This window comes from Cnephaeus nilssonii (assembly GCF_951640355.1).
Source record: "Cnephaeus nilssonii genome assembly, chromosome: 3".
Taxonomy (NCBI): Eukaryota; Metazoa; Chordata; class Mammalia; order Chiroptera; family Vespertilionidae; genus Cnephaeus; species Cnephaeus nilssonii.
The window spans coordinates 1,041,419-1,054,377 of record NC_137074.1 but is presented as its reverse complement, the minus strand read 5'-3'; positions in this window follow the sequence as shown (position 1 = coordinate 1,054,377).

Genomic DNA, 12,959 nt, shown 5'->3' with positions numbered 1-12,959 from the left:
GAAGGAGAGGCGGCGGCTAAGCGGGCCCACTCCCCGCACAGTGAGCCATCCCCCACCTCCCCCTGCAGGACTCGATGGGCCTGGGGCGGAGTTGAGGGTCAGCCCTGGGTCAATGCGGATCCTGTTTTCCCAGAGGCAGGCGAAGGCGCCCCAAGCAGCACCAGCTGAGCTCAGACCCCAGGCTGACGCCTGAGCCTCGTCACCCCGGGAAGAAGATGTTGGGGTTTGGGGAGGAGGGACTTGCCTCCCTGCACTGGACTGACCTTGGATTCCCGGGCGCGGGGACAGCGGGCATGGGGTCAGGAAGGTTGAGGGGAGATAGGCCGGCTGGTCGGAACCCTCTCACTCTCCTCTCTGCCGGGCTCAGGTGAGCTCGATGGTTATCCTGCTCCTCGCGGCTCTCCAGGCGGAGCACAGGGTCAGAGTCGGTGAAGTTATTTTAAATATATTTTAACCCAGTTTAGCTGACGCAATATCGTGACCATCGTCGGAATCTACAAACACGCACCGGCTGCCCTGGCAGGTGTGGCTCGCTGGTGAGCATCATCCATCCACCAGAAGGTTCGAGTCCCTGTTGGGGCCCATATGGAAGGCAGCCACTCGATGTTCTCTCTCTCTCTCTCTGTCTCTCTCTGTGTGTGTCTCTATCTCTCCATCTCTCTCTCCCGCTCTCTCTGAGCATATCCTCAGGTGAGGATTAAAAAAAACACCCTTTGCTACTTGTCATAAAGTTTTCTTGATTTGCCTAAATTTGATTTAACATTTTTTTAAAAAAGCGGACAAGCGTCCGCTTTTTATTGATTTTTAGAGAGAGAGAAAGGAAGAGGGATAGAAAGATAGAAACATCAGTGAGAGAGAAACATTGATCGGCTGCCTACCCCCCCCCCCCCCCCCGACTGGGGATCAGGCCAACAACCCAGGCGTGTGCCCTGACCGGGAATTGAACCAGTGGCCTCTCAGGTGTATGAGATGGTGCTCAATCAACTGAGCCACACTGGCCAAGGCTAATTTAACTTTTTATTTTTATTTTATTTTTTTTTTTTTAATTTCTTTATTGATTAAGGTGTCACATATTTGTCCTCATCCCCCCATTCCCATCCCACACCCCTCCCCTTGGATGCCCCAACCCTCTGTTGAACTTAAGCATTGGTTAGGCTCATATGCATGCACACAAGACCTTTGGTTGATCTCTCCCCCCTCCCCCAACCCTCCCCTATCCTCCCTCTGAGGCCCGATAGTCCGATCGATGCCTCCTTGTTTCTGGTTCTGTTCTTGTTCATCAGTCTATGTTGTTCATCATTTCCCCTAGATGAGCGAAATCATGTGTCACTAGAGATATACTTATAAGAATTGAATGTGCGACGAGCAATAATAGTTATGCTGACAGGCAAATGAATCAGTCTGTAGTGAGTTTCTTTCTGGACCAACAGTTCTTTTGAGACCCAATATCAATGTCCACCAGTTCCCTATGAGTACATGTCGGCAGTGACCCCTCAGCTCTGGATGGTGGACAAATGGTGGTAATGCAGGTCCGACTCCCTCTGGTTTGGTCTCGGTCGGACCCAGGGGCACTGATTCACCCGGATCCAGGGGCCCACGGCCTCACCCGGACCCGGGGCCAGGCTCACCCGGATCCAGGGACCCACGGCCTCACCCGGACCCGGGGCCAGGCTCACCCGGATCCAGGGGCCCACGGCCTCACCCGGACCCGGGACCCAGGCTCACCCGGATCCAGGGGCCCACGGCCTCACCTGGACCCGGGGCCAGGCTCACCCGGATCCAGGGGCCCACGGCCTCACCCGGACCCGGGGCCAGACTCACCCGGACCCGGGACCCAAGCTCACCCGGAGCCAGGGGCCCGCGGCCTCACCCGGACCCGGGGCCAGGCTCACCCGGATCCAGGGGCCCGCGGCCTCGCCCGGACCCGGGACCCAGGCTCACCCGGATCCAGGGGCCCGCGGCCTCGCCCGGACCCGGGACCCAGGCTCACCCGGATCCAGGGGCCCGCGGCCTCGCCCGGACCCGGGACCCAGGCTCACCCGGATCCAGGGGCCCGCGGCCTCGCCCGGACCCGGGACCCAGGCTCACCCGGATCCAGGGGCCCGCGGCCTCGCCCGGACCCGGGGCCAGGCTCACCCGGATCCAGGGGCCCACGGCCTCACCCGGACCCGGGGCCAGGCTCACCCGGACCCGGGACCCAAGCTCACCCGGAGCCAGGGGCCCGCGGCCTCACCCGGACCCGGGGCCAGGCTCACCCGGATCCAGGGGCCCGCGGCCTCGCCCGGACCCGGGACCCAGGCTCACCCGGATCCAGGGGCCCGCGGCCTCGCCCGGACCCGGGACCCAGGCTCACCCGGATCCAGGGGCCCGCGGCCTCGCCCGGACCCGGGACCCAGGCTCACCCGGATCCAGGGGCCCGCGGCCTCGCCCGGACCCGGGACCCAGGCTCACCCGGATCCAGGGGCCCGCGGCCTCGCCCGGACCCGGGACCCAGGCTCACCCGGATCCAGGGGCCCGCGGCCTCGCCCGGACCCGGGGCCAGGCTCACCCGGATCCAGGGGCCCACGGCCTCACCCGGACCCGGGGCCAGGCTCACCCGGACCCGGGACCCAAGCTCACCCGGAGCCAGGGGCCCGCGGCCTCACCCGGACCCGGGGCCAGGCTCACCCGGATCCAGGGGCCCGCGGCCTCGCCCGGACCCGGGACCCAGGCTCACCCGGATCCAGGGGCCCGCGGCCTCGCCCGGACCCGGGCCCCAGGCTCACCCGGATCCAGGGGCCCGCGGCCTCGCCCGGACCCGGGACCCAGGCTCACCCGGATCCAGGGGCCCGCGGCCTCGCCCGGACCCGGGACCCAGGCTCACCCGGATCCAGGGGCCCGCGGCCTCGCCCGGACCCGGGACCCAGGCTCACCCGGATCCAGGGGCCCGCGGCCTCGCCCGGACCCGGGCCCCAGGCTCACCCGGATCCAGGGGCCCGCGGCCTCGCCCGGACCCGGGACCCAGGCTCACCCGGATCCAGGGGCCCGCGGCCTCGCCCGGACCCGGGGCCAGGCTCACCCGGATCCAGGGGCCCACAGCCTCGCCCGGACCCGGGGCCAGGCTCACCCGGACCCGGGACCCAAGCTCACCCGGAGCCAGGGGCCCGCGGCCTCACCCGGACCCGGGGCCAGGCTCACCCGGATCCAGGGGCCCGCGGCCTCGCCCGGACCCGGGACCCAGGCTCACCCGGATCCAGGGGCCCGCGGCCTCGCCCGGACCCGGGACCCAGGCTCACCCGGATCCAGGGGCCCGCGGCCTCGCCCGGACCCGGGACCCAGGCTCACCCGGATCCAGGGGCGCACGGCCTCGCCCAGACCCGGGATTCAGCCTCACCCGGACCCAGGGGCGCATGGCCTCGCCCGGACCCAGGGGCACGTGGCCTCACCCGGACCCGGGGCCCAGCCTCACCCTGACCCAGTTCCCAGCCTCACCCGGACCCAGGGGCACGCGGCTTCACCCGGATCCGGGACCCAGCGGAGTTTCGTCTTCTTGATCCCAATTCCTGTTGGTCAATTCCCTCTCAGCAATTCCTTCGGCCATTTTCTCAGAGTTCCAGGGCAGCCACCGCAGAACTCGTTGGGCGGCGGGCTCGGCGAAGCTCCGGTGTGCCCGGTGCGCGGCGGCGGGCTGGTCCGGGGTGGCTGCGTCGGCCCTTGGGTCTGCAGCGGTGGCCGGTCGCCGAGCGTGCGCACCTGGCCGCTTCCGGGGCATTGAGATTCTTGAAGGACTCGGAGGTCAGCAAGCGCGTAGTCTCCCGCCCCATGTCTCCCAGGGGCTCGTCTGTCCGTGCTCGGCAGCGAGTGAAGCCTTCCCCTCAGCCGGAGACCGCTGGGGGAACTGCGCCGAGCACGTTCCAGGCCGCCATTGTGTCGCCTGAGCCGTAGTTTTTAAAGTGTGGTCTGTGGGTCACCGGCATCAGCTTCATCCCGCGTACCCCTCTCTTTTATTCTAGTTGTATAGCATCCGCTCAGTTAGCCCTCCGGTGGTTCTGGATGGTGTCCGCTCCGCTCTCCCGTTGTAGTCTCAAAACCGTTGTGGTAGGCAGCAATCAGGCTTCTGCCCTATGCCTCCATCTTGGTCCTTGTTTGTATAGTTAAGTCTTGATTGTTGTAGGTGTCACTGGGAGGAATTGTCCTCCAGGCCTATTGGCCGTGCGGACCCTCTGTGTCTATAAAGGAAGAGTTGCTGTGCGGGAGACACGCCTATGTGCCGGGTCTTGGTGCAGCAAGGCTTCGGCGCTCACTGCGTCTGCCTCTTGAATGTGTCCCTTATGGGAGTGGTCGCAATCTGATGTCATCTCACACCGACCACTAGATGCCTTCGTTTCTGGGTCTCCAATGGAGTGTAGGTCAGCTACTGCCTGTGGCCCCTCAGCAGGAATTACAGCATCCCTTATATTCGTGACCTGTTTCGGTGTCTTGCCCTTTTGGCTGCCTCCCTATCGCTCAGCTTCCCCAATCTCCCTAGGTGGTCGCTCTTGATACCCCCCTTTGTGGGCTGAGTGCAAAGTCTTGGTGTTGTTAAGCCTTGATTGCTGTTGGTACACTGGAAGGATGTGACCTCCAGTCCAATTGGCTGTGAGGATCAGCTGTGTCTATGCCGGGAGACAGCCCCATTCAACTAGACTTGCAAAATTGTAAAAGCCTCTGTGTTCAGTTTGGATGGGGCGGAGTTACAGGGCGGAGCCTACCGCCTTGGCTTCCCGTCAGCCCCGCCCTATGAGGTTCCTGTGTCTCAGTGACCCTCTGTACTCCCAGCAAACACCTCTGAGAGAAAAGCGCCCTGGAGTTTCGCGCGCTGCCAAACAGTCTAGTTTCTCCCCCAATGAATCTGGATTCCCAGATTCTCTCCCGGAACTGGGTTTCCGTGTAGTCAGAATTGGGGCTCACCTCAGTCTGGCGCTTTTGTCTCCTTCCCTCCAGGGCGACTCAGCGGCACAGTCAACAGCCCATCCTCCACGCACAATCCTGTGTGCGCCTCCGGTGCTCTGCTCTACGCCGCCTCTCTGCATCTCTGCCTTACAGCCCAGCTTTCCCCAGTATGAGCATGGCTTCCCCGGGTCTTTCCCGGAACTGGGGTTCAGTGCAGTTGGAACTGGGGGTTCAGCACAGTCCGGAGCTTTTGTCTCCTTCCCGCTAGGGCAATCCAGCGGCACAGGCAACAGACCCTCCTCTGCGCACATTCCCGTGCGCGGCTCCGGCGCAGCTCCTCTGTGTCTCTGTCCCACAGCCCAGACTCCCCCAGCATGAGCCCGGCTTCCCAGGGTTTCGCCGGGCACTGGGGTTCAGTGCAGTCGGAGCTGGGGTTCAGCACAATCTGGCGCTTTTATCTCCTTCCCGCCAGAGAACGCCAGCCAGGCGGCCAGCCGCCCCTTCCTCTCCGGCTCCGGCTTCCCCGCACGCGCGCGGGCTCGCCTCTCCGCCCGTGTCTCCATACCTCAAGCTTTTACGGCTTCTCTGATTTTCCTTGTGGTTTTCTTTTTCCTTCTAATTGTGCGCATTTCAGTCAGCCAGCTTTCCTGTGGTTCTGGATGAAGTCCGTTTTGACTTTTAGTTGTGTTTTTGATATTGTTGTGCCCGGCTGTCGGTTAGGTGTTTAACCTATGCCGCCATCTTGGTTTCCCTAATTTAACTTTTTAAAAATATATATATTTTTTAATGATTTCAGAGAGGAAGGGAGAGGGAGAGAGAGAGATAGACACATCAATGATGAGAGAGAATTATTGATCAGCTGCCTCCTGCACACCCCACACTGGGGATGGAGCCCACACCCCGGGCCTGTGCCCTGACGGGGAATGGAACCGTGACCTCCTGGTTCATAGGTCGATGCTCACCACTGAGCCACCCTGGCCGGGCTCCGTTCTCTTTTCCAGCTAAAACACCCCTTTTTCTCCGGGTGGAAGTCAAACTATGGAGCCACTGGAATGACGGGGGTCTTACCCGCCGGCCAATCAGAATGGATGTTGACGGAGCAGCGCTGACACGCCCTCCCCGCCTCCGCCCGGTGAGTCTGGAAGCCAAGGGACCGGCCTGGCTCCTCAGGGGCCACGCCCGAGCCGAGCCGGCCCCCCGACCTCCACCCGAGAACTCGCCCGTCAGCCGTGGCACAGGCAGGCTGAGACGGTGGGCGCGACGGGTCCCCAAGGCACTGCCCTGGAGGTGCCGGCTCCGTGGGCCCCCGGCCTGCTTCCTCTCTGGGACCCGGGCCCAGCTTCTCCTCGGACCATCAGCCCCCACGTCCACCCAGTGATGGGCTCCCATTTCCCAGAATCCACGGCTGTTGCTCGCAGCCAAGGACCCGGAGATGGTAAATTCAAAACCAGACATGAACCAATGTTCTGTGCAGGAGCCTGTTTTCGGGCCGGTTCATGATTGCCTGCGGCGACAAAGCTGCAGGAGGAAAGCGATGGGAGAGCCTGGGGGGGGTGGCTCCTGGGGGGCAGAGGGCGGGACCAGGTCACAGGAGGCTAAGCCCCCCCCCCCCCGGGTCTTCAGTATTTAAATGATTACTGCTTTAGCCCTTGCCGGTGTGGTTCAATGGTTAGGGCGCAGGCCCTCGCACCGAAGGGTCTCGGGTTCGGTTTCCAGTCCAGAGCACACACCTGGGTTGCAGGTTTGATCCTGGCCGGGTTGGGGCACGTGCAGGATGCAACCAGTCGATGTCTCTCTCTCACCCAGTCTCCCGCCCTCCCTTCCGCTCTCTAAAAGCAGCGGGAAGTGTCCTCGGGGGGGTTAACTTTCCAAATGCTTGGAGGATTCTCGCTTTGCAGCAGCTTCCCTCTCTGGAATTCTCTGCTGAGCCTGTCACTGGCGCACACCTTCCAGAACACGCTCTGAGCCTCACGTCTCCCGGCGGGCCCTCCACGCTGCGGTCTGAGTCCCTCTCCCGCTCGCTCCCTGGAGGCTCCCCAGCCCAGGTGCCCCAGACCCCCGTGTTGGGGTTCCAGACCAGTTCCCCCATCTGTGCAGAGCGTACGTGTCCCTCCGCACCCGGCCAGCAGGTGACAGCAGCGCACTGAGTCCCTGTGGGACCGTGGCTCCCCAGGGCCAGGTGGGGGCTCCCAGGGGGTCCCCGAAACTCGGCCAAAAGGAGCTTTGACAGCTTCAGTGTCCGTCAGCCCCTCGGTGTTCGCACCCACAGCACCAGGGCCAGTGAGGGTGGTTCTCAGAGCTTTTGTTTTGTTTTTTTAATTTGTGTTGATTTCAGAGAGGAAGGGGGGGGAGAGTGAGAGAGAGAGAGAGAGGGAGGGAGAGAGAGAGAGAGGAGAAAGAAAAAGAGAGAGAGAGAGAGAGAGAGGGAGGGAGAGAGAGAGAGGAGAAAGAGAAAGATAGAGAGAGAGAGAGAGAGAGAGGGAGGGAGAGAGACTGGGGGGGGGGGAGAGGGAGAGAGGGAGGGAGAGAGAGGGACAGAGAGAGCGCGAGCGCCTGTGCAGGGCTCAGGGTGGGACGGGTCTCCCCTGGGTGATGGCGGGCAGAGGGGCTCGGCGCAGTGGCTGTGGTTCGATGGTTAAATTGTCTCCGTTGTTGAAAGTGTGACAGACCTGTCGGCCCCCATGTCCCCGTGGCTGATGTCCAGAGGGCTTTCTCCTGCGTCGCCTGCTGCTGAGGAGTCTCCAGGGCCACGGTCCTCCCTCTCGGGGCCGGGAGGGGGGTGTTTCGTCCAGTGCGGAGAGGGTGCGCGACCGTGAGGACCCGCCTGGAGCGCCCAGCCGTCTTCCAGCGGGCGGGGCAGCCCCCCCTTTGCAGGAACAGGTGTGGGCTGTTGGGCTGTGCCCCCCCCCCCCCGGCGGGGCGGATGCTGGTCCTTCTGGCATGAACTCTCCGCAGCCACACGGACACGGACACACTTTGGACACGATGATCCGAGAGGCGCGGGCTCTGCAGACATTGTTTCCTCACGCAGCCCAGGCCCCGCAGCACCAACCCCTCTGGACGGACCGGTCACATCCTGAGGACATCCCTGAGGGGGTGGGAGGACTTGATATCTCATCAGGGGACCATCCCACACGTGTGCGGCCCCAGTTATCTCTGGGGCTCCTCCCGGCCCCCCTGCCCCCAGAGCTGTCACGAGGTTGCCCCGCCCCAAGGCCAAGGCCAGCAGACCGTGCGCGTGGTCTCAGGGCGGGAAGCGCTGCTGTGGGCGCCGGTGGGAGCCCTCCCGCGTCCAGGACCGGCCGCTCATCCACCTCAGAATTTTGCAAAACAAAACGAGAAGCAGCTCACAGACAGACGTCAGAGCGGTGGTCACGGCGGCGGGAGAGGAGGCCGGTGGGTAACCCCGGGTCAGGTCCACGCGGGTGGAGGGAAGGGAGTTCGGTGGTGAGCGTGAACAGGTGACGGTTGCAGCGCTGTGGCCTGAGTGTGGGTGGTTACTGCCCAGCGGGCTGCAGTGACTTAATAGACGGTAAAGCAGATGGTTTCTTGGAGGAGGAAGTCCCTTCGCGGAGCGGGAATGGGAGGTGGCAGGGCCCTCGACGGGACGGTGTTTAAACAGGTCTCAGCGACGAGCCCTTCGGGGAGAAGAGGGACAGCCTGGACGAGAGCCCGTACATGCGATGTTCATGTGTGAGGCGTGTCTAGGCCGTCTGGTTCCCACCAAGACCTAGAAGATGCCGCTCTGTGCCTGGTGTGAGTTCGGGGTGGAAACCTCCTAGAACTGGGGGTGTGATAGGTCCTGTCTCCTGTCAGGGGGACAGCGGGAAGGAGCGGTTACTCAGAAGGAGCTGTTACCGGGGGACTGAGTTTTAAGAGTGACACGGCAGTCGCTGTGGAAGACAGTGTGGAGGTTGCTCAAAAAATAAAAAGCAGACCTGCCTGTGACCCGTGATTCCGCTCTGGGTGTTCACCCGGGGAAATCCAAAGCACCAGCGTGCAGAGATCTGGCCCCTCTGTGCTCAGGTCAGGTCATGTGTAATAGCCTCGGGTGGAAGCAACCCGGTGCCCATCCACAGAGGAGCGGACAAAGAAGTTTCTATGCAGTGGAGCGTCACTTGCCATAAAAATATAAAACCTGCCCTGGCCGGTGTGGCTCAGTGGATAGAGCGTTGGCCTGGGGACTGAAGGGTCCCAGGTTCGATTCCGGTCAAGGGCATGTACCTTGGTTGCGGGCACATCCCCAGTAGGGGGCGTGCAGGAGGCAGCTGATTGATGTTTCTCTCTCATAAGTAAACAAAACACATCCCACTCTCGAAACACCTCATTCCATCCCTTGCCTTGAAGCAGGGGTGGTGGGAAGAACGGCCCCCAAAGATGTCCCCGCTCCGCGCCCCGGGATGTGGGGGTGTCCGGGGAGAGGCAGGAGGAGCCGAGGGGCAGGTGGAACTCATGCTGCCGATGGGCTGAGGGAGGAACAGGGCCCTTCTCTGTGGTACCAGGTGGGCACAGTGTCATCACGCGGGTCTGAAAGGGGAGGCGTGGGGGGCCCCAGACAGGGTCAGGGTCAGGGTCAGGGTGAGGCCGCAGGAGGAGACCTGACTGCCACGGCCGATTCCAGGGTGGATGGGACCCAGGCGAGGCCTGCGGGGCGGCCTTCGTGAGCCGGGAGAGGGGACACAGGTGGTCCCGAGAGCCTCCTGGACGGTCGCTGAGCCGCGCCTGCTGCTGACCCAGCGCCCGGTGCGGCCCCTCGTTTCCCCGGGGGCGGTAGGGGCTTCGCAGCCACGGGGAGCTCGGAGGCGGGTCAGGCGCGGAGAAGCAGGTGCGTCAGAGCCGTCCGGAGGTGCTACGGGGCCGCACGCCCTCTGTGGGTGGGACGGGGGTCGGGAGAGGAGCCGGGCCTTCCTCAGAGATTCCTGGGACGCTGTACCCACCTCTTAGTCCTCGGAGCTGACGGCTCCCCGCCTCCGGGCAGACACTGGGTGGCCACGGAGCCTGCAGGTGCGCCCAGAGCTGCCGGTCCGGCTAGCACAGCCCGCGGGCCCGCACCTGGGCTGCGTGCTCTGCCAGGAGGCGGGGAGCAGGGCTGGGCAGAGTCCCAGGTGTCAGGAGCACGACTCAGTCTCTTGCCCTGGGCAGATTGCTCGGTCTCTTTTCCTTTGACTTTTTCCATTGATTTTTAGAGAAAGTGGAAGGGAGGGGGGAGGGGAAGAGAGAGAGAGAGAGAGAGAGAGAGAGAGAGAGAGAGAGAGAGAGACATCAATGTGAGAGAAGAGGGAGAGAGAAAGAACCATCAATGATAAGAGAGAATCATTGATCAGCTGCCTCCTGCACGCCCCCCACTGGGGATGGAGCCCACAACCCAGGCCTGTGCCCTGACCCAGGATCAAACCGTGACCTCCTGGTTCCTCGGTCGCCGCTCAGCCCCTGAGCCAGCCGGCCTGGTGCTTTGTACCAGTTTTAAGTCCTGTCGCAGCGGTGGCGAGTGCTGGAGTCCTGTCTGTAGACGGTTAGTCCCTCTGTGGAGGGAGGGGGTGTGGCAGTCAGAGTGGGCGGGTCCTGGGGCACCCAGGCCAGGGGGGGTTTTCCAGGGCCCGCCCGCCCGCTGTCTCTCAGAACCCATAGGAAGCGCGAGAGGAGTGTGTGAGGTCTGACAAGATGAGCGGATCGCTGCCCTTCCCTGGGAGACTGACCTTTAGATAATGTTGCAACGGACATTTCCTTTCGCTCAGACCACATTCCGTTTGCTAAGACCAGTAACTTCCCCTCCGGACCCGCCCAGAGAATTCCCGCTGGGAAAGCCCCTCGAGTCCTTACCCTCTCCTGTGGGCGCAGCCCCCTGGTTTTCCAGGTGACCCCATCCACGCACAGCCCTTACCGCGCTCGGCCTCGCGGTTCCTCCTTCAGGGCCAGACAGGCGGACCTCGGAGGAAAGCCGACCCGGCGTGGCTGACCGGCCCACCAGGTGCAGCTCACCTCTCCCTCTGCCCCTGTGGTCCCGGCCTCGGCGAGTTCGCGTGCCCGGCCCCTGTGAGCCACGGGCTCCGGACGTGAGGGGCACAGGCCCTGAGGGGAAGGCGTGCCCAACGGCGCTTCTCTCCGCCTGGAGCCCGGACTGTCACCGTCCCTGGTCCCCCGTCCCCCATCCCTGGTCCCCTGTCCCTGTCCCCCGTCCCTGTCCCCCGTCCCCCGTCCCCCATCCCTGGTCCCCTGTCCCTGTCCCTGTCCCCGTTCCTGTCCCCCATCCCCCATCCTCTGTCCCCCATCCCTGGTCCCCTGTCCCCCATCCTCTGTCCCCCATCCCTGGTCCCCTGTCCCCCGTCCCTGTCCCCTGTCCCCCATCCCTGGTCCCCTGTCCCCCGTCCCTGGTCCCCTGTCCCTGGTCCCCGGGGCAGGAACAGGGGCAGGAGGTGAGGAGAGTCAGCCACCCCCAGCAGCCGATGGGAAGCCTCTCTCCTCTGCCTGGTCCCTGGCCGTGGCCGCTGGCCCGCCACCTCCGGCACCCACATGGCCCGGCCTCGGCGCCCACGTCCCCTCTGAACAGCCGGCTCCCGACCACGCGGCTCACGGAGAGCAGGTCTCGGGGGTCCCGCCAACCTTGTTTCCCAGACGCCACCCTCGCAGGCGGAACCTCAGCAGCACGAAGCCCCTCAGGGCGCGGGAGGAGTGCTGGTTTAGGGACTGAGCGGGGAGACAGGCCGTGTGTGTGTGTGTGTGTGTGTGTGTGTGTGTGTGTGTGTGTGTGTAAGAGGTTAAGGCGGAGCCCTTTGGGGTCGGGAACGGGTCCGTTCCATTTGCATGATTTCTAAAGGGGGAAACGACTCGGGTTTCGAACAAATGGCCCCTTGAACAGAGTTAGGTCCGAGTGGAGGCCCCGCTGTAAGCCCTGGGCTCAGTGTGCGTTCCAGAGGCAGAGAGCGCCCTCGGGGCGGCCCTGGGGAGGAGGGGACGCGGCCCGCGCCCTGCCCTGCGGGAGACAGAGACTTGGTGTTTCCTAAGCGGCCTCCTTTCCGTGCTCAGAAGGGGGAGAGAGAAACGGAAAATGCCCGACTCCTGCGGCGGGCAGCGCAGGGGGCCCCTCTGCTCGTCCCACAGCTCCGGCTGCACGCACCCCGTGCCGGGCCTGCTGCAGACACAGCGACGGCGGTGAGCCTCAGACCAGGGCCCAGCCCCGGGGGGCGGGGGGTGGGGGTGGGGGGGCGGGGGTGTGTGGGGGCGTGTCTGCTGGACCAGGAGACTCAGCCGGGACCCTGTTTAGTGCGGCTTCAGCACCTGGTGGGGAAGGGGCTGACTCATCGCTGAGGTTGAGGGCAGGTTCCAGGAATGTAATTTCTCTCTTTTTTAATCTGTTTCTTTAATTGATTTTTAGAGAGAGAGAGGAAGGGAGACGGAGAGACAGAACATGAATGGGCTGCCTCCTGCACGCCCCCTACCCGGGATCGAGCCCACAACGTGGACTCGTGCCCTGACCAGGAGCCGAACTGAGACCCCTTGGTGCGTGGGGCCGACGCTCAGCGGCCGAGCCCCCGGCCGGGCTGGGAAGGAATCTCGGCGGCCCGGCTCCCTGAGCCCGGCCCTGGGCCTGCTCTCCCTGGCGTGCCTCCTTCCTCTTGTGTCCGAGCTCTTTCTCTCCCGATGTCAGCAGTGCCCTGGGGAGACGGGGCGCCAGAGCCCACTGCCAGATGGCACTGGCTGTGCTTTAATCAAGCGCCGTGTCCGGCCGCCGCGTGCAGCAGCCACGTGCTGTGCAGAACAGACGGGAGGCGGCCTGAGCTTCTCGGGTTTTTGAGGTCAGGAAGTGGGCCCAGAGGCCCTCGGCGGGACCCGTGGACCTGGGTGCGAGCGCAGTGCTGCGGCTCCTGCCCTGCGCGGAGTCTCGGAGGCCGCGTCCTGGCGTGCTGCTGCGGGTGGGGGTGAGGCACAGAGAGAGCCTGAGGGGTCTCCCGTGCTCTGTGGGCGGGGCTGAGCATTCCCTTCACACGTCTCAGTCAGGGTTTTCAGCCACTTAAGTTTTATTTATCATTATTATTTATACATTTTTATTG